At 39.2% G+C, this 5,641-nt stretch overlaps 1 non-coding gene across 1 annotated transcript; it reads right to left on the bottom strand.

The window, feature by feature from the left end:
• Positions 1–5,157: 5,157 nt before the first annotated feature.
• On the bottom strand, positions 5,158–5,263 carry LOC118488522. The gene has a single exon (XR_004885066.1). It is a non-coding gene; the product is annotated as a small nucleolar RNA R71 (small nucleolar RNA).
• Positions 5,264–5,641: the final 378 nt, after the last annotated feature.

Below are 5,641 nucleotides of genomic sequence, written 5' to 3'. Positions count from 1 at the left end.
TGATGTACCAGAAGGTAAATTAATTGTATTTCAATTTAAAGTAACAGAATCTATAGTGCTAGTGTGATTGCATTTAAATGAGTTTGTTATGATTGTCTATAGTTGTTATAAAAGAAAGTCAGAGTACACAACCGACAAGTTTAAATAGTAAACCGACTGGTGTCGTATTAGGAAACGAAAGTTTAGGTATGATGTTGATTGTGAATGTACACATGTGTACTGTATGTTGTATAAGAATTTTTGTTATCTTATTATTTAGCTTCGCGAAAGAAAGGTGATATTGGAATGTCGTTTGGGTCGTCTTTAGATGATAAAGATGAAAAGGATGAAGAAAACAAAGGTAACATTCTTTTAAATTTTTTTTTCGTATTTTGTATGGTATTGTATTAGGCAGATTGTAATTTTTTTAAAATTTTGTTGAAAATAGTTGCAGAAGATGATGACAAGGATAACGTAGTTAGTGTGATGTTCAACCTGAAAAAGAGGAAAAACAAAAAATCGCCCAGAAAGCTGAAAAAAAAGTGAAGGCAGAGGACGATCTACCAAGTATACGAACTAGGACATCGCCTAATGAGCTTTCTGAAGCTGTTCGTGTTATGAAAAAATGGCAACGTGAAGTCGTCATGGAAATGGGTTTTGGACAGTTTTTGGGATTCAATCTCAGCGAAGTAAATGCAAACCTTGGTCATTATGTGGTAGATATGTTAGACACTGAGAGTATGAAAATACAAATTGGGGATAGGTATATGAGCGTAGAGAAAGAATTAGGGAGGAAAATATTAGGTATACCACTTGGTGACACAAGGGTTGCTAAGAAAAAGAAGGATGAACCTGGTCATCCTTTGAAAAAAAAAATGGTATGGTAGGTTTTCCAAGCTTCCGATTAGTTTTAAGAACATAGTAGATAAGATCAGAGTAGATCCTTATGAGGATAGGACTATGTTCAATATAGACTTTGTTATGTTGATGTTATCTACTATGATCCTTAGTACAAAAAACGGGAGCGTGATGTATAACATTTTAGATTGGTTTTCTCCGGAGAAGGAATTCAAAGATCATGACTGGTGTCAACTTATGATGGATGCTGTTAAGTCTTGTAAGGATGACTGGGACAGATGCGACCCGGACGATTATTTTAGGGGACCGCTCACTTATTTGGTGGTATGTTCTATATTTTGATAATGTACACATGTGTATTTTTATTGTAATGTACGCATATGTACTTAACTAACTTTGTTTCTTTTCAATGCTTTAAATATAGTTGTTATATCTTGAGGCCACAACTTGTCCGGGTTTCGAAGATACACACAAAGAGTCTCCTCTACATTTTTGGATGAAAGATAGGATGAGTATGCGTAAATAGCAGGAGATAAAGAACGGTGGGTTTGGTTTGGGTGAACTTAGAGAACTCCAAGAGTTCCATGTAGATGGTGATGTACATGTCGAAGAAGAAGCGGTTGATTTATCGAAGGATGAAGTTGAAAAGGGACATGGATCCTTCGATACATGTTTAGTTGAGGTATGAGTTAGACGTGGGTGAATATTTTTTACTCGAGAAAGTACATTAGTGTACACTTGTTATCGTACAGTCTTAATATTTTGTTTAAATGTGAAGGGATATGTTGCAAGCATTCTTGCAATGTGTGACGATGCAGAAGATGTTAAAGGTAAAATGGAGGTTGCGATAAACCAGTTTATAACTGATTATCCGAAAAGTGATGCCGTCATTGATATTCTTGCGCGATACCAAAGCATATTTAACAGATCTGCAGTTGGTGAGAAAGGCGAATCGGACGACTTTGTTAGTCCGGCCGGTGTAAAAAGTGGTAATTGATATTATTATGTTTGTTAATTATTATGTGTACGTTGTTTAAGTCAATGTTATAAGCTAAGTTTAATCTAATTGTTTAGGTGCGAATGTAAAAAGCAATGATGTAGACATGAATGATGAGGTAGATGGTCTTGGGACGCCACATATAGCATGTACGTTCACGCAGATTGTAATGAAATCAGTGGATGTTTTGGAGGACGTTATGGAAGGTGCGTATGATACGCAGAAGCTGAATGACATTCCATCGTTCAGTCTTGGTATCACGCAGGACGACCTGTGTCCGCAAAATGCTGTGACTGATAAAATTCCAATTATACAAAAGCAGGCGGAAGTCAAGGAGGCTGAAGGGAAGGGAAAGCGGAAGAAAAAGATATCGAAATATGGGCAGTCTCCGTTCTTGCACAGATCCGTGAATATCAACACTTGGTTGGAAAAAAAAACGAAAAGGTCTTATGGAGATATTTATCAAGTGGCGCGAACGACACCGAGTATGTATACTTTTAATCTGGAATAATTGTTAAAATTTTCACATATTATGTTATTTTTAATAAAGGTTTTGTTGTATGTTAGGGTCGCCCAACCAAAGAAAAAGACAGGGAAAAAGAAAGGGGCAAAAATGCGGTTGAAACGGAACTGAACGAGGTTGCGAGGACGAATGCGTAAGGATGATTTTCGCTTTCGAAAACTGCATGAGAATTCAATGTACACACGTGTATAAGTTGGTATATTCCAAGAAATATACTAACAATCAAATTATGTTGAAGAACATGTCGGGAATGACGGGTGGTCCATCGGACAACCCTTTATGATGTTAAAAGACAAGTTTATCCCTCATTTAATTGTGTAATTATCTGGAATTAGATAACTACGGTGGCTTATGTTTCAGGTGCGGTTCGGGAGCTTAAAGTGGATTAAATGCAGCTTTAGAGGGTTCGGAGTTGAACAGGTCGAGTGTGGAGTAAAAGATGAAACAAAGAAGAACAATCAGCTTGTCACCGTAAATTACGGTCCTACCGTAATTTACGGTGGACCTGATTTTGGCCTGGATCCCACCGTACCTCAGACAAGATGCACCGTAACACTCTGAAGGCCACCGTAAGTTACGGTGGCACCGTAAGTTACGGTGGAGGCTGCGAGAAAATTGTAACTGCCATCATTTATGCAGTTTTATGATGTCTTTTCATGTATTCTCATCATTGGTCGAATGGAGAAGAGGATAGGGGCGAATTTGGGTGATTTTGCTTGGTTTGGAACAATTTCTAACATTCGGTTTGTGATTTCGATTTGTATGAACATTGAACTATTTGTTATGATGATTCACCAAGCTATGTGTGGCTAAAACTCTCGGTGATCATCTTAGGTGAAGGTTTATCTTGAACTTTTGTGTGTTTATTTCTGAATTTCTAGAATGATAACTTGCGTTGCTTGAATATCATGGTATATGCATAATTGTTTGTAGCTTGTTAATCGATAGTGCAATTTCTAGTCTTGATCGTACGTTCTTGGTGTCGTTGGCAATCGAGATATCACGGGAAGGGTTAGGGTTGGTTGTTGATTAATTGATCATCGGGAAACAACCTCGCATTTATAAATCCGGGTACTTTGTTCCCTTTTATCACTTAGATTATGTATGTACGAGTTATGTCTATGTAACTCTTTCTAGTTGAAATTTCACACAATTGTTAAAGGAAACTGAATCCTAAGATGGTCATTGCTCTCCTAATCTGTTAAACAATCAATCTTTATTTGCAATTAGTTATTAATTTAGTTTTCTAAAACACAATCCAAATCATTGAACTTAATTTTCTGCAAATTAGGTTAATTGTAGTTAATTCGCAAAGCTATAAAATCAACACACTTTCCACATACTCCCTAAGTTCGATACCATTTTTACCACTATCTATAGTTGTTATTGGGATTAAATTTGCGTGTACCACGACAATCACGTCAAATTTTGGCGCCGTTGCCGGGGAGTAGTGCGCAACGTTTGTCAGTTTGTTAGTTTTGCTTTGTTATTTTCGGGTTTACACTGGTGTGTTTAGTGTGCAGGTTCTACAGGTGCATGCATACTAGAGGCTCTCACAAAGCGTCACCATTGTCATTTGATCCGGAAATCGAAAGAACGCTAAGGCAAAACAGGGTTTTATTACGAGAAAATAGAATCATTGGTTCGCCCACTTCACCAATTACACCAAGAAACATCATGGCTGATTCACAAATTCCACCTACAACGGGTCAAACGACCTCATCATTTATACCTACTTCCACACAACCATCACCAAACACAACCATACCAAATTCCACTACAATACCTACTCCACCTCATGACACTACACCAACCCACACCACACAACCCATTACTACCCAAGAAGAACCAACCATTACCTTTCACCCTTCCACTACTATACCACCATTATCCCATTTCTTCCCGGGTGCGGGTCCGTCATATTCAAGCCATACCATAGCACCAATTTCGACCATTGTCCATGCTACTTCAACATTCAGACCATCGAACCAAGCGGGTTTTCAATATTCAACCCTTCCATTTGGGCAATCGTCGGGAATTCAAGGAGATGGGTATGATGAAGGATTTGAGGAGTTTGAGGGTTATGATGAAGATGGGTATGCTTACGGGGGTTATGGTGATCAAGGAGAATTCGGTTATGTGCAAAGTCAATCTCAAGGGATGGCAAGTGTCGGTGGAATGCCACAACAACAACAACTCATACCACAAAACATTCGGCCAAGACCACAAGGGCCACAAATGCAACGCCCTATACCATTGCAACAAGTTCGGCCGCAACATGTGCAACCACAATTTCAAAGGCCACCTCAACGCCCACTAATGCCGTAACAACAATTTCAACAACCAATTGCATCACAAGGGCATGTGCCAAGGCCAATGGGTCCTATTCCTCCAAGGGGTAGGTTTGGTGTACCAAGAAGGCACCTTAGAGAAAATGTGAGGGGCATCGAAGCACATTTTAGGCCGGTAATCACTCATAACCCTTCACCGGTAGTCATTCCTCACAATGATCAAGGGAGGACATTTGAAGTGAGGACTAACTCTTTGCAAAGTTTACCAAAATATAAGGGGTTAGCAACGGAGGAGCCTTACTTTCATTTGGAGGCTTATGACTCGATTTGCAACACTCTTGGGAGTCAAGGGTTCTCAGCCGACGATATTAAATTGGTATTATTCCAATTTTCTTTGGAAGATAAGGCGAAAAAATGGTTCTACACTTTGCCTTCGGCATCCATATATACATGGGGGGAAATGCAACAAACTTTCTTGGATGAGTTTTACACCGCCCAAAAGACCAACGATGCTAGGAAGGGGTTGAGGAGTTTCCAACAACAACATGGTGAAATGTTCCATGAGGCATTTGAACGATTCAATATGATGATAAAGAATTGCCCTCACCATGGAATTGAATTGTGGGAGTTGATGAATGCCTTTCATGAAGGGTTGAGTGCCGAGGATGCTCGTGATTTAATGTCCATTACCAGTGGGACTTTTGGTACAAATTATGAGAACGATGATTGGGAGTTTTTGGAAAGCATGGAAACTACATCAAAGAGGAAAGCTCAAGCATCAAGGAGAGCATGACCGGCCATTGTCCGACCTCAAGTGCACGCCATAGATGATGGTAATGTTCAAACTACTAACCAAATTTATGATGTTTGTGCTTTGTGTAATGAAATAGGTCATGCGGCTGAAAATTGCCAAGGAATGGTGGAAGGGCAATATGAAAAAGTCCATGCAGTTCAAGGTCAAGGAGGGGGTGGTAGAAACTACAACAACATGAA

Source organism: Helianthus annuus, chromosome 16, assembly GCF_002127325.2.
Source record: "Helianthus annuus cultivar XRQ/B chromosome 16, HanXRQr2.0-SUNRISE, whole genome shotgun sequence".
NCBI classification, from domain to species: domain Eukaryota; kingdom Viridiplantae; phylum Streptophyta; class Magnoliopsida; order Asterales; family Asteraceae; genus Helianthus; species Helianthus annuus.
This window is presented reverse-complemented; position numbering and strand designations above follow the sequence as displayed.